The sequence below is a fragment of the Diabrotica virgifera genome, chromosome 3 (genome assembly GCF_917563875.1).
Source record: "Diabrotica virgifera virgifera chromosome 3, PGI_DIABVI_V3a".
Taxonomy (NCBI): Eukaryota; Metazoa; Arthropoda; class Insecta; order Coleoptera; family Chrysomelidae; genus Diabrotica; species Diabrotica virgifera.
Window position 1 is genome coordinate 142,451,120 of NC_065445.1, and position 17,389 is coordinate 142,468,508.

A 17,389-nucleotide genomic window follows, 5' to 3' on the forward strand; every position below is an offset into this window, starting at 1 on the left:
AAACGAAATTTGATAATATGGTAGGTTTTGAGGTCATCTGAGAAATAAAATCCTACATCACAATCCTACTTGGTGTTTGTTTTTGTTACTTGCTAAAAAACTCTTCTAATAATTTAATTTTATATGGCTCATTCATATTGACAATTAAGACATACCTATATTACCTATACGTTTTAAAGTAGATGTTTTTTAAACATTGTTGTAATTTGATTCGTAGTTTAGATTAAGTTAGTGTGTATTGGATTTCTATATAGGTGAAACATCAATACCTTTAAAGCTTTTAGCGTTATTATTTGTTATTGTGGGAAATTTTGTTTATAAATAATACTTGTTTCAAAATCTTCCATAAATATATCCGCTAATATTATTGAAATAAAGCATTGCTATTAGACCTGGATCTCGCGTACCAAAAAAAAGTTGATCAATAGCAAGCTGAAAATTTGTTAATAGCTTAACGGTGTCTAGTCGGACAAACTTTGATGTACGGAAATACTGGAAAAGGGAAGTTTTAATTGTGGAAAAGTTTGAAAATTTGGAACGTCAGATTACGAAACCGTCCGATATATGTTGTCGGACAGAATATCGAATTGATTTGTTACCCTTTCCTTAAACTCTCATGCAAAAATCAGACTGATATTACTAACCAACATGATCATTTGACTAACCTGTCACTTGACATGTTCTTCGTGTTCCACTCACTAAAATGCCCAGTTGGTGATAAACACCAGTCTGATTTTTGCATAAGAGTTTATTGAAAGGGTAACAAATCAATTGGAAGTTCTGTCCGACAAAATACATGTAGTCGAGGCATTGAAGGATTGAAGTGCCGATTTTTTGCAGTAAGACGGATTTTAATGCGGATTGGTGCGTGGCATTCGTGAGAATGTCATGAAATTTTGTGAACTAATGTAATGAATCAGAAATCACAAATTTCATTTGTGCATAAGAAAAATGCATTTCAAAAGTGCATTTTGAAATAGGCAATTATTATAAATTTGCAACTCGGTAAATTTTCTTACTCGGGGGGTTTTGGGATCGCTGAAAACGAATATGAGGTCGGCGAGAGTGTGCAAACTACCTAGTGCCTGTAGCGGGTGTAATAAACGTCTTCCTCTGGAGTAATATGGTAATTTGTTAAATAATTGGCCCAAACTTGTAACTCGGGGGTTTTTTGGGGTAATCTATTTTCTTCGATGTAACGATAGTGGTCGAAAAGGATGGTATTTTTATGATAAATAAACATAAATTTTTAAAATTATAATATATTTATGGTTAAAAAAGTTCATTATACAAAATTTATCGTAATTTATCTTTAAAATTAATTTTCTTCATCATTATCATCTTCTTCATTATTGCCTTCCTCTCTCGAGTCCAATGCAATATTTGTGCAATCAGAGCCTGCACAATTTTTGCAGGCTAAATTACAAACTAACCCATGCTTCCTGCAGCCGCATGAGTGGCCCCAGTCTGACTTACAACTACTGAATATTAAATTTAAAATGTTTGGAGGACCAGGTGGCTGAGTCATTCTAACTGGAATTAATACATTATTTTGTAATTCCCATCCCCAATCGGTTAGGTTCATGTTACTGTCCTCTCCATGCAGCCAAATTTGTGTTTGTAAATATACCCTTTTTAAATGCTGGGTAAATGCATCAACAGATGAAAGAATTTTTCCAATGACAATCTTTTTATTTTTGACAATAGCCATTAAGTACATTCTATATCGGTAAGTTTCAGCTAATTGGATATTACTCAGTTTAAACTGCTCAGGAATATTCGGTTTCCTGAAACGTATCGGGGCACATTGTACATAGCCATAAGAAGTTGGCAGCCGTGGTCAATAATTTCATTAAGGGGTACAACATACAGTAAACCAAATGTGCTTGAGAGTCTGGCAAAACCTCTGGAATAGAACAAACTCAACAATCCATAATATTCAACCCAGAATACCTGCCTTAAAAATACCAGCACTTTGTAGAAGGGACAAATTTGTCATGAGAAGACTAAGAATTGGACATTGCCTTCTTACATATGGTTACCTGATGAGCCAGGGAAATACTCCTTGGTGTCATACCTGCAACACTCGTGTCACCGTCAAACACATATTAGTTGAGTGCCAGCTATACACGAACACCCGAAAACAACATAAACTGAATGAAGACCAAACCACCACTCTTAGTGATAATCATCATCATTATCTTTGCCTTATCCCTATGCGGGGTCGGCTTCCCTAATTGCATTTCTCCACACAATTCTATCTTGGGTCATATCAATGTCAATCCCCTTTACCAACATGTCCTGCCTTATCGTCTCCCTCAGGTCTTCTTTGGTCTTCCTCTCGTACTCCTTCCAGGAATCTGCACTTCAGCTGTTCTTCGTATTGGGTGATAAACGTCTCGACGTTGAACATGACCAAACCATCTTAACCTATGCTCTCTCAATTTGGAATCAATTGGTGCCACACCTAAACTTCCCCTAATATACTCATTTCTAATTTTATCCTTCTTTGTCACTCCACTCATCCATCTAAGCATTCTAATTTCCGCCACATGCACTCGTTGTTCCTCTTTCTTTTTCACTGCCCAACATTCAGTTCCGTACATTATAGCCGGTCTTATGGCTGTTTTATAGAATTTTCCCTTCAGCTTCATTGGAATTTTTCTGTCACACAACACATCACTCGCTTCTTTCCACTTCATCCATCCAGCCCTAATTCTACTGCATGCATCTATATATATTTCTCCATTACTCTGTAATACCGATCCCAGGTACTTAAAACTATTGCTTTTTACAATCAGTTCACCATCCAAAAATACCATTTTATTTGTAGTAACTCCATCTTTAAATAAACATTCCAAATACTCTGTTTTTGTCCTACTAAGTTTTAAACCTTTTTCCTCCAGAGCTTGCCTCCACTGTTCCAGTTTTTGTTCTAAGTCTCTCTCACTATTTCCTACTAACACGACATCATCAGCATACATTAAGCACCATGGAATGTTACCCTGTAGTTTCGCTGTTATCTGGTCCAAAACTAGTGAGAATAAATACGGACTAAGCACAGAGCCTTGGTGCAATCCTACTTTCACATGGAATTTATCAGTCTCTCCCACACCTGTCCTAACACTAGTCGTTACTCCTTCATACATATCCCTCACAATCTTTACATATTCACCAGAGACTCCTTTCTTATTGAGTGCCCACCACAAAATCTGTCGAGGAACTCTATCATATGCTTTCTCAAGATCAATAAATACCATATGAGCGTTTGTTTCTTTACTCCTGTATTTTTCCATCAACTGCCTTATAATGAAAATTGCATCTGTTGTTGATCTGCCCTACATAAAGCCAAATTGATTCTCGGTTATTTCGGTCTCTTCACGTATCCGTCTATCAATTACTCTTTCCCATATTTTCATGGTGTGGCTAAGCAGTTTTATAGCCCTGTAGTTTGTACATTGTTGTATATCTCCCTTGTTTTTGTAAACAGGTACCAGTATACTGCTTCTCCATTCGTCTGGCATTTGTCCAACTTCCATAATTCTGACAATTCTGACATAATTCCACAAAGAGTTGTGACTGCATAAACTTCACTGATGATGCTTAAGGATGCTGAAATAGCTGTATGGAGATGGTGGTCCAACTCTGAATCAAATATAAACAAAAGCTGCCTTGATCTTTTTTATCTTTTTCCATAATTCTATTAAATAGACCTGCTAGCCACCTTATTCCTGTCTATCCCAATGCTCTCCATACTTCCCAAGGAATATTATCTGGTTCTACCGCTTTTCCTTTCTTTATTTTTTGAAGCGCTTGAGCCACTTCCTCGTTTGTTATTTTGGTGACCATTGCTGCTACTGTCTCCGTTGACTCTACAGGCTGTCTGTCAAATTCTTCATTTAATAAGCTGTCAAATGAAGAATTTGACAGACAGCCTGTAGAGTCAACGGAGACAGTAGCAGCAATGGTCACCAAAATAACAAACGAGAAAGTGGCTCAAGCGTTTCAAAAAATGAAGAAAGGAAAAGCGGTAGGACCAGATGATATTCCTGGGGAAGTATGGAGAGCATTGGGAGAGACAGGAATAAGGTGGCTAGCAGGTCTATTTAATTACCACTCTTAGTGATAATAGTAACTTTAATAATGTGATCATGTTTCTCAAAGACTCTCGGTTATACTACGCCATATAAATGTTGGTTTTTATCATTTTGCTGATATTGTAATTTCTTAATTTAAATTCGTAATTTTCTTAATCCTTGTAATTTAAACATATTGTAAACCTTACTTTTGTAACCGTGTCAATGGCCTGAGTTGCTGAGACACGTTAATTTAAATAAAAAAAAATATTTTTTATACTTCTTTATAATAAATTATTTCAATAACAGAAAAACAAAATAAGAAAAAAAAACGTGTTCTGTTTTGCTTACAGTGTAACCGTTATATTAGTGTATACAAACGTGTGAGAGAGAAATAGGCAATAAATCCTACATGAAATTAGTCAAGAATGTATCAATACTGCCAACATAATTTTAAGCGCCAAATTAAAAAAAAAATGGAGATCCTGAACAAAATAATCATGTTTTTTTATAATATCCTATGAAATTAGAATTTAGTCGTTGCGATATTTATTTTCAGTGACCCCAAAGACCCCCGAGTAATGAGTTTAAGCCAATTATATGATAAATTACTACAATACTCCAGAGGAAGACATTTATTACACCCGCTGCAGGCACCAGGTAGTTTGAACACTTTCGCCAACCTCATATTCGTTTTCAGCGACCCCAAAGACCCCCCGAATAAGAAAATTTACCGAGCTGCAAATTTATAATAATTGCCTATTTCAAAATACACATTTGAAATGCATTTTTCTCATGCACAAATGCAATTTGAGATTTCTTATTCCATCATTTCTTATTCCACATTAGTTCACAAAATTTCCTGACATTCTCACGAATCCAACGCACCAAACTGCATTAAAATCCGTCTTACTGCGCCAAAAATCAACAGTAAGGCCTTTTTTTTTGTGCTTCAATGCCTCGACTAATGGAATGTTTTCGTAGTCTGACGTTCCAAATTTTTAAACAGTTCCACAATTAAAACTTCCCCTGTTCCAGTGTTCCCATACATCAAAGTTTGTCCGACTAGACACCGTTGAGCTCTTAACAAATTTTCAGCTTGATATTAATCAGCTTTTTTGGTACGCGGGATCCAGGTCTATATACCAAAAACTTTTTTATAGAATTGTTTAGCTGAAACTAAGTATTACATATTGGTAAATAATGTCAATAACTCCATTAATAAATGTATCAGCAATAATGGAATAACAAATTTCAATTAAAAAGTTTATTAATGTATGATTATAATTATGTGTGTATGTAAGAGGGTCATTCGTAAAATAAGATTCCCTACGCCGCGCCGCTGAGAATGAATGCGAGGTGCTGGACGAAATCTGGCAACACTGCCTTACACATTAACTCTCCCTCTCTCTTATTTCACCAGTTTCGCATCTCTGTATTGCTCAGTGTCGGCCTAGCAGCTTTCGAAGTTGGTGGTCCCTCTCGCTGTTACCGCCAATATTAAATTATATTTTAAATACAACATGGATTTCACCTATTGGAATTCATCGTCCGTTAATCGAAGTTTATGGGTAAATGTCAATTGCGAACATGTTAAACATATGTTTAAAAACATGTTCGCAAATGGTGTAGAGTGTAGAGAATTTACTGAAGGCCGAGCCTAAGGATTTCAGATTCACTGAATTCTCTACATTATTTGAGAACATATTGAACAGATATGCACTTTTTCGTTTCGTATCAGTGTTGCCAGATTTCTCCCGTAACAGAACCGTACAGTCACGTAATTTCGGTCTCATTAGAACTCATCAGGATAATTGAAAACAATTCAAACACAAAGGCCAACAAGCGTCTCTTTAATATTTCACTCATGTGGTAAGTGTACAAAGGTGCTATCTGTTGAATGCATGTTGTGCATTATTTCTGTGTTGAATTTCCTCACTTGGCAGTTTTTACTCCCGAATCTCGTTTAAAACATAAAACTGTTTGTGACTCATCTTGTGACCTAACCATAAGCCAAGGAGGATCCAATAGTGTGTTGCATAATGTAAGACGCAAAACCTGGTACACATTACTCCGAAATGGGATCCCAACGCTGTAGGTCAATGCCCGATTTCACCAACGATACCTAAATATTTAAGAATTACCTAAGTGGCTTTAGGTACTTCCTAACTCTAAAACGGATTTCACCATGCGATAAGAATTGCCTAAACCGCTTAAGCATTACCTTACGTTAGGATACGGATTTCGATCTCTCTAAACTTTAGGTATTACTTATCGTTGACAGTCAGGTTATATTTTTACAATTTTGACTAATGTACTTCTGACGTTTGTCAATAATTTGCTTCTTACTTTAATTTTTCTGTTATTCTGTAATATTAGGTATATTAGTTGTAATTTTGTATTTTCTTTTATATTATTAATATAATATATGTTGGAAAATAAAGAAAATCCTTTGGAGTTTATTACAGGTCTATTGACAAAAATATGTATTCTACCTACTACCTAACAAACTAGTGTTGTGTTTCAAAAACCCATTCATGATATAACTAAAAGTGTGTCACTAAAAAATTAATAATAAAAAGCAATTTTCAACATATTATTTATTTTAAAATTATTTCATTAATGACAATTCAACTAACTTCAATTTTTCGTCATATGTGAAATTTACAACTCTTTTCTTTTCCTCAATTTCACTGTACATATACAAATAACATACAAGACTATATTTATTATATACAAACTTAATGCACAAATAACTAACTACTAAATAAAATAACTATAATAGTACAAAATTGAATAAAATCAAATTGGCAAACAAACAATAATGACAAATAATCGAAAAAGTAAGGAAATGTCATATTATTCTTCTTTTTATTTATCAAAAATAGTTCAAACATACCCTAGGTAATACCTAGGAAAGCATTTCCTAGATAAGCAGTTCTTTTAGTTGTGAAATGCGATTGTTTCTAAGTATTGACTTAAGAAGTTCCTATCGATAAGAATTACTTAATAAGGCAACTGTTTAGGTATCGTTGGTGAAATCGGGCATATAAGTGTACCTAGTAACTGAGGAACCGCAAATAGAACAGCATAACTTTTGTAAAATATTATTTCGTGTTCTAAGTATTGCAGTCGTCTTTATAAGATGTTGTTTGAATCTCAGCGTTCTATCAAATGTCACATTTAGATATTTTGGGTGTTAATGTTAAGTATGGCTGAGGAGTCTGTTTTCAACGTTGATTTTTAATTGGTAGTTGGTGTTGGTGACTGACCAGTCTGTTGTTTAAATACTTTAAATTTAAAAGTTCTAATATCATTCTAATAGCACAATTACCCTTGCAATAACTCTGTTGATTTAGACGCGTTGAACCATTTTCTCAGATTTTGAAGCAACAAGGATACAGCATTTATTCCTCTAATTGGCTGTATACCCTAGTAAAAATTGAAGTAAACATCTTCTTTTGTTACATAGAGGGTATATAAATGTTATTAAAATTTTTTTCTAAAATATATGATAGACTCAAAGTACATCACAAACGTTTTCGGTCTGATCAGACCATCATCAGGTTAAACTTCAGAACTTAGTAATAGACGCAAATTTGACTATTAATTTAGATGAAAGCAGCTTTTGTCATGAATCAGCTAAAAATACCACTCAGGTCCGTAGATTGTTAGGAGTGTGTTATTAAAAGAAGTTTGTTAAGTCTTATTCTACCTTGTTGTCTCCCATCACAGCTTTATTTCAGAATAGGAAAAAGGGATATAATATTGTTTAGACACCCGAGGCTAATGAAGCTTTCATTAAAATCAAGGGATCTCTCACAAATTCTCCAGTTATGGTTGCCCCAGTCTTCTCTAAACCTTTTTAGCTGATGACAGATTGTTTACACGTCGCATCTGGAGGTGTACTGTATCAAATGGTAAATGGTAAAGAACACCATCTAGCTTACACAAGCAAGAAATTAAATATAGGTAGCCCAGAAAAAATATGCTCACCATGAAGTTTAGAGCAAAGATAAAGGCACCATTGTAATAGTTTTTTAATCTTTAAGCCCAAATGGCTCAAATTTTATAATTAAAAGGTCATGTGACCAAATTCTGTGGCTAGTTCCAACTACTAAAATCTGGAGTTCAACCTGATGGTCTGATAAGACCGAAAACGTTTATGATGTACTTTAATTTCAACTGGGATCCTTTTTTAGAAAAATTTGTTAAATAAAATTTATCTACTATCTACAGAGGAAGATTTTTATTTCTTAGGTCAATTTAAATTTTATTTATTTTTTCATTTTGTTACACAGAAAATATTTTCAAAATATTATGGGTGTTTGTATTTTTACGTCACTTAGTATCTACTAAAGTCAAAACGTCAAGGTAATAATTTACAAGAATAAAAAACCGCTAAACGCCGTAAAAATGAGTGGCGCATAAAATATTCCAGCTACAAGAGATCTGATATGAATGTTAGGTGGCGCGAAAATGGATTTTCATTTGATGCAAAACAAAATTTTAGTTTTATTTTAAAATATTTTTCAATAATATTTGCTAAATTTGAAGTAAACGCGCCACAAAAGAGTAACTTTGATACAGTTTGAATTTTGAAACTCTTTTGTGGCGCGTTTACTTCAAATTTAGCAAATATTATGGAAAAACATTTTAAAATAAAACTAAAATTTTGTTTTGCATCAAATGAAAATCCATTTTCGCGTCACGTAACATTCATATCAGATCTTTTGTAGCTGGAATATTTTATGCGCCACTCATTTTTACGGCGTTTAGCGGTTTTTTATTCTTGTATCAGGAGTTTTTCAAAGGTATTTATAAATTAAATGTATGAAGTTGAATGCAATGTTCCTCTATTACACGTCAAGCTTTATAAATTGTCACCTTTGTTACATTATCTCCCAAATGATCTAGTGTCCATCGAATGTACACTAGATTTTTTTCTATTCGAAATAGATTGAAAAAAAAAATATATTGAGATGGCCGGTAAATGAAGTCGGATTGCCCATTGCCAGATCAAATTTAGCGTCGTAACCACTACAACTACATAAACCATTTGGGGAATAATCGTTAATTGGATTATACTTTTGTATCTTAATAACTTCTAAACGGCTTAACCGATTTTGATCAGTAAACATGAGTTTGAAACGTATTAACCAGTAGTACCTGATGGATCTAAGGTCAAGTATGATAACTGAAGCTATTACAGGAATTATTGAGCTTTCGTAACCGTTTTTCCCACAGGAAATAGATTTTATCATATTTATGAAGCCTATAACCTAAAAATTCGAATTTTCCCGGATATGAGGTATACATCGTTAGATTCGTCTTAAGTCCTTCTACAAACGCTAAGTTATTGGCGCAATTCGTACGTTGAAATATTTAGTAATTGTCGAAAAACCAAAATTTTCAAAGTTTAGTTTTTCAGTTTTTCGGCTATACTGAGCCGTGTATATGTCTGATCCTGACGGCTTAGACACCATTTGAAAGCTTAAGTCAACACTATTGATTTGATGTATTTGCGGTTCTCCTGCCTCTTCGTGATCCGAATATATATACCCCCAAAATCTATGCCATTTTGTACTTACCAAGTCCTATAGCTGGCTTATAGGTGGTCAAAAGTAACAAACTACACCGGTTCTAAATCGGCCCTGACCCCCTCTTTAAACACAGAGAAAAATATCAAATCGGTTTAACTTTCAAACACACATACATACATATCCACAAACATTTTCCCTTTTTTAAATAAAAATTGAGTCACATTTCTAAGCTCTATAACTTTTGAATGGTATAACCGGTTTTCAAAATTAGACATGCGTTGGAAAGGTAATGATCAGTTCTATTAGAAGCCGCAAAGGTTGGACAAATTTTTAAACTTTTTGGGAGTTTTGGTGACGAGAATGAAAAAGAGGCCCTAAATAGGAAGGGCCGTAAAATCTACATCCTTGGACCAAAATCGATGGTTGACATATGAATGGGTGAAAATTTCGTATATATAATAGTGTCGCGTGTAGGGAGGTGTATTTCTGCGCCACTGGCGAGAACTGCCGTTATCTGGTAATCTTTCCGATATAAAACTAACAGCTTCGATAACTAATAAATCGAAAACTATTTATAAAACGAACATTTTTTGTTTATAATTAATATTTTTACCAGCATTTGCGGTCAAAATATAAAAAAAATTTTCCAGCCTCGAGATGAGGTGGCAACCACCCCATGGTAAAAGCGTCTTTCGGCATCATATAGATTTTGATCCTTGGACTATCCACTACTTATTGTCAAATTTTTAAGCAAATCGATCCATTCTGTAAAAATTGCTAAGTGAAAAATTTCAGTTCCTGGACTAATTATACTTTTGGAGCTCTATAACTTCTGAACGACTTACCTGATTTTGATCACTAAACATGAATTTGAAACGTATTGACAAGTAGTATCTGATGCATCCAAGATCGAGTATGATAACTGAACCTATTACAGGAATTATTGAGCTTGAAAAACCGTTTTCTCCCATAAGATTTGATCATACTTATGAAGCCTATAACTTAAAAATTCGAATTTTCCCAGATATAAGGTATACACCGTTAGACGCGTCCTGAGTCCTTCTATAAACGCTCAGTTATTGGCGAAATTCGTAGGTTGAAATTTTGAGTAATTGTCGAAGAACCAAAATTTTCAAAGTTTAATTTTTCAGTTTTTTGGCTATGGTGAGCACTGCGTATGTCTCAGCTTGATCGCTTAAGCGTTATTTGAAAGCTTAACTCAACCCTATTGATTTGGTGTATTTGCGGTTTTCCTGTCTTTCCTTGAACCTAAGATATATACGCCCAAAAAATATGCTATTTTGTATTTACCTAGTCCTCTAGCTAACTTACGGGTAGTCAGAAGTCAAAAATTAGACCGGTTCTGAATCGGCCCTCACACCTTCTTGAAACACAGAAAAAAAAATTCAGATCGGTTTAACTTTTCGACACATATACATACAAACATACATACATATCCACAAACATTTTCCATTTTTTAAATAAAAATTGAGTCATATTTCTGAGCTCGATAACTTTTGAATGGTATAACCGATTTTTAAAATTAAACATGCGTTGGAAAGGTCTATGCTATCAGAAGCCATAAAGGTCGGGCTGAAATTTTTGAAATTTTTGTGAGTTTTGGGGACGAGAACGAAAAACAGGCTTTAAATGGGAAGGGCCGTAAAATCCACACCCTTGGACCAAAATGGAGAAGTAACATATGGATGGACGAGTCTTTTCCTAAACTTTAAGATGGGATTTGGCCCAATTTTCAATTCAGTCAGGTTTAGAAAATCGAAAATTTCGTGTATATATAGTGTCGCTTGTAGGGGTGTTGTGCGCCACTGGTGAGAACTGCCGTTCTCTGTGGATTTTGAAAAAAGAATTTTAAAAAAATATAGTAGAAAGAATCAGTTCTAGAACGAAATGAAAAAACACTTGTTGAATAATCACTACAAACAAAACGAAGTACATACCTATATTGTGTTTGATTACGTGTGGTGTTTGCACAACATTTGTGTAAATTAACTATATTCCATCTCTGATATGAGATGATAAACATTGCAATACAATATATCTCTGTATGTCTGTATCAATCTGTACGGATGAGTTCACATTTCCATAAAAATGGATGAGTATATTGCGTATAAATAGGTACGTGTTCCCCATCGGTTTCGCTTAAAAAAACATCCGGAGGGACGGACGGAAGGATTAATGTTTAGGTATAGATTTTAAATCCTTTGTAATTACATACTTCATGTATTATTAAAGTAGAACGAATGTAGGTACCTACTTTAAAAGAAATATGTTTCATATAATATGTCGATAATGATAAGGTATCATTACGGTTTAAAAATAATAAGAAAATCTTGTACATGTGATGATTTTTAGCAATAAATACTTTTTTGACGCAAGGCGTACAAGATGTTACGGTATAGACCAGGACATTTAGCACAAAATAAATCGATTCTTAGGACCTTACAGTACCTAGAGACTTGCAACTTTTTGCATTATGTTTAGGATGATGTCAAGAAAAATGTCTGCAACAGAAAAATAGGTGAAAATGTACAGTTGCATTTTAAAGTGCATAAAATGCATCCAAAAGTGCCTAAACATGTCAAAATAAGTGTGTTCAGGGCCAGATTTTGTTACTCGGGTGATTTTGATGTCGCTGAAGACCAATAGGCCATCAGAACCGACCACGGGAGCACCTGGTACCCAGGTTCACTACGTCATCTAGAGTTTCGTGGCTTTTCGTCAATAAATTAACGCAAACAGATTACTCGGGGATTTTTGAGGTTGATGAACAAGAATGCGCTATCAGAACCGATCCCTCGGTGCACCTGGTGCCCAAAAACCCTCCCAACTCCAGAAGATAACATGTCGTTGCCGTGACCTTGGGAACCAGGTGGTCAGAGGTCAGTTCTTATGGCGTATTAGTATTCAGCGACCCCAGTAATCTAGTTGCATTATTCAGTGCCGAAAATCTTCGAAATTCCAGAAGACGACGATCTTTAGCAATGACCTTGGTACCAGGTGACCTGAGAGTCTGTTCTGACGGCGTATTCGTGTTCGGCAACACCAAAAAACGCCCATGTAATCTGTTTGCATCAATTAATTGCCTGAATCATTGAAAACTCTAGAAGGTCACGTGACCCTAGACACCAGGTGCTCCGGGTATCTTTTTGATGGAATATTGGTTTTCAGCAACACCAAAAACCACCCGAATAATTTGTTTGCATCGAATTAATGACGAAAACCCTCAGAACTCCAAAAGATAACGTGCCTTAGCAGTGATACTGGACAGCAGGTTTGGTTCTAATGACGTACTCGTGTTCAGCGACTCCAAAAATCTTCAAGTAATCTGCCTGTATCAGTTTAGTGCCTATGTTATAGTCAAAGCCCGAATTTCAGGCACTCCTAGGTTTGACTAGGCAATCCTCAGGTCTGACTGACGCCCTTAGTCAAAGCCCGAAATAAATTGCAGTTTCGGCCTTTGACTAGTCACACCTGGAGAGACTAAGTTGGTCAGGCAAAGGTCGAAATTTAATTTTATGAAATCGGGGTTTGACTAGTCAAACACCGATCAGTTATTAAAATGTTGTAATTCGTTAGATTAGGGTTAATGAAACGTCATTTTTTAATTTTATTGTTTATTATTTTTATATGGCCGTATTTAAAATAAATAAATTAGTGTTTATTCTCACATGTTGAGGCCTCACATGTTTACTTTTTCTTATCCTCAGAATGCAAATATCCCCAGAACACTTATATTTAGAAAAACGAAAACTGGTACGCTTATTTATCTTCCAGAGATAAATCGATTCCATCAATATTTAAGAATTTCTAGTACCGGTCATAGGCGTCCGTTTTGAGTAGGGCAACAGTTATTTTATCGCATAACTTTTTTGTCTTCAACTTCTAAGCATTTTTGACACTGGGTTATTAAATTATAAGGCATTCTAGTACTAAAAGGTACTCTTGCGTTAAGTCTATAAAATGCACCCTTTTCTAGAAAAATCTATTCAAAATTTTTAGTTTTTTGAATTTGAGAAAAATTTTCAGTAGTAATTGCACAAGAGCTCTAAAATTATTGAATTTTTCCCGAGTGTCACTTTGGCAGTTTTAATTTCACGAGCCGAAGGCGAGTGAAATTATGTCAAAGTGTCACGAGGGCAAAAATTCTATATTAATTTTAGAGTTCGAGTGCAATTGGTTGCGATTATTTCATGAATAAAACTGTTCAAAACCAAAATTTTATTGTAATTTATTTATGTAAGTACAGATTAGTACAATTAAACACAAAGTTTTTATAAATATTTGACGATTGAAAGTCATCACTTTTATAATTTTTAAAACATTTGTCATTAATGTCACTGAATGTATTTTTTCGTAGCAACGAAGGGCATCTGACGTAATATGCTTAACGACGGGAGATTATCAAAAATTACCACCTTTAATTTGCATGTATGTAGCTTTCTATTGGTCAGAATCTCCTATGAATCAAATAATCAGTAGTAATTGCACAAGAGCTCTAAAATTATTGAATTTTTCCCGAGTGACACTTTGACAGTTTTAATTTCACGACCCGAAGGGGAGTGAAATTATGTGAAAGTTTCACGAAGGCAAAAATTCGATATTCATTTTAGAGATCAAGTGCAGCTTGTTGCGATTATTAATTTCATGAATAAAACTGTTCAAAACCAAAATTTTAATGTAATTTATTTATGTAAGTACAAATAATTAGTACAATTAAACACACAGTTGTTATAAATATTTGACGGTTGAAAGTTTGGAAGTCACCAATTTTATAATTTTTAAAATATTAATTGTCATTAATGTCACTGAATGTATTTTTTCGTAGTCACGAAGGGCATCTGACGTAATATACTTGACGACGGGACATTATCAAAAATTATCAGTAGTAATTGCACAAGAGCTCTGAAATTATTGAATTGAATTATTATATTGAATTATTGAATATTGAATTGAGTGACACTTTGACAGTTTTAATTTCACGAGCCGAAGGCGAGTGAAATTATATCAAAGTGTCACGAGAGCAAAAATTCTATATTAATTTCAGAGGTCGAGTGCAATTTGTTGCGATTATTTCATGAATAAAACTGTTCAAAACCGAAATTTTATTGTAATTTATTTATGTAAGTACCATTAAACACACAGTTTTTATAAATATTTGATGATTGAAAGTCATCACTTTTATAATTTTTAAAACATTAATTGTCATTAATGTCACTGAATGTATTTTTTCGTAGCAACGAAGGGCATCTGACGTAATATACTTAACGACGGGAGATTATCAAAAATTATCGATTTAATTCAGATTTCTGTAGCTTTCTATTGATCAGAATCTCCTATGAATGAAATAGTCGGGTATAATATCACAAGAGAGTAAGAATAAATTGAAAATAATGCGACAGTTTTTCGAAAATTCCTTGTCTGGCAATAGACACGAGAGCCCGCAGGGCTCGAGTGGCTATTGCCCAATGACAACAAATTTGAGTAAAAATTAAGCATTATTTTATTTATTCTTACTGTCGTGTGATATTAGTAAGATTATTTTTTAATACGTAAACTATGGATATTTTCTTAAATGTGACAGTTGTCAAAACCAGGAAACTGGTTTCCATTAAACAGAAACAATCTACTTAAAAAAATTCTATCGGTAATTTTCTACAGTAGATAATTCTCAGTAGTAATTACACAAGATCTCTGAAATTATTGAATTTTTCCCGAGTGACACTTTGACAGATTTAATTTCACGAGCCTAAGGCGAGTGAAATTATGTCAAAGTGTCACGAGAGCAAAAATTATATATTAATTTCAGAGATCGTGTGCAATTTGTTGCGATTATTTCATGAATAAAACTGTTCAAAACCAAAATTTAATTGTAATTTATTTATGTAAGTACAAAGTACCATTAAACACACAGTTTTTATAAAAATAATATGACGATTGAAAGTCATCACTTTTATAATTTTTAAAACATTAATTGTCATTAATGTCACTGAATGTATTTTTTCGTAGCAACGAAGGGCATCTGACGTAATATGCTTAACGACGGGATATTATCAAAAATTATTACCTTAATTTGCATTTCTGTAGCTTTCTATTGGTCAGAATCTCCTATGAATGAAATAATCAGTATAATTTTAATCTGATTGGACGGAATTAAGCACGTGATCAAATATCTTACTATACGATTAGAAGTTAAAATCATTAAAAAATAACCAGTTTAATTTTTATTTCAGTAGCTTTCTATTGGTCAGAATCTCCTATGAATGAAATAATCAGTAGTAATTGCACAAGAGCTCTAAAATTATCAAATTTTTCCCGAGTGACACTTTGACAGTTTTGACGACCCGAAGGGGAGTGAAGTTATGTCAAAGTGGCACGAGGGAAACAATTCGATAATAATTTTAGAGATCGAGTGCAATTTGCTGCGATTATTTCATGAATAAAAATGTTCAAAACCAAAATTTTATTGTAATTTATTTACGTAAGTACAAATTAGTACAGTTAAACACACAGTTGTTATAAATATTTGACGGTTGAAAGTCATCATTTTATGACTTTTAAAACAGTAATTGTCATTAATGTCACTGAAATTATTTAGTAACTATTTTTTATTTAGTAAGTATTTTTCGTAGCAACGAAGGGCATGTGACGTAATATACTTGACGACGGGAGATTATCAAAAATTATCACTTTAATTTTTATTTCTGTAGCTTTCTATTGGTCAGAATCTCCTATGAATGAAATAATCAGAAAAACACGGTGTATTTTACCGACTTAATAAAAGTAGCTATTAGTACTAGAATACCTAATAATTTAATCATCAAGTATCAAAAATGCTTAAAAATTAGAGACAAAAAGTTATGCGATAAAATAACCGTCGACCTACCCAAAACGGACGTATATGACCTGTACTAGAATTTCGCAAAAAACGTACCAGTTTTCGTTCTTCTAAATAGTTTTTTTATGTTTTTTCAAATTAAAAAAAAACGAAAAATTTTCAAATCGATATTTCTAGAAATGGTGCATTCTACCGACTTAGAGCAAAAGTACCTTTTAGTACTATAATACCTCACAATTTAATAATCCAGTGGCAAAAGTGCTTAGAAGTCAATGACAAAAAAGTTATGCTGCGATAAAATATCCGTTGCCCTACCCAATGCAGACGCCTATGACCGGTACTAGAAATTCGTAATTCATGGAATCGATTTATCTTTGGGAGATAAATAGGCGTACCAATTTTCATTTTTCTAAATAGAAGTGTAAATAGAAGATACTTAAGAAAAACTAAATTTCATAATGCCTAAACATGTGAGAATCAACACTAATTATTTAAAAATAATAAACAATAAAATTAAAAAATGGCGTTTTATTAAACCTAATCTAACAAATTACGACATTTTAATAGCTGATCGGGGTTTGACTAGTCAAACCCCGATTTCATAAAATTAAATTTCGACCTTTGCCTGGCCAACTTAGTCTCTCCTAGGTTTGACTAGTCAAAGGCCGAAACTGTAATTTATTTCGGCTTTGACTAAGACCGTCAGTCAGACCTGAGGATTGCCTAGTCAAACCTAGGATTGCCTGAAATTCGGGCTTTGACTATAACACCTATAACCCTCGAACCTCAAGATGACGTACCTTAGTAGTGATCCTGGGCACTGGGCAAGAGGTGCTCCGGAGGTCGGTACTGATGGCGTAGTCGTATTCAGCGACTACAAAAACTCCCGAGTAACAAAATCTGGCTCTTAGTAT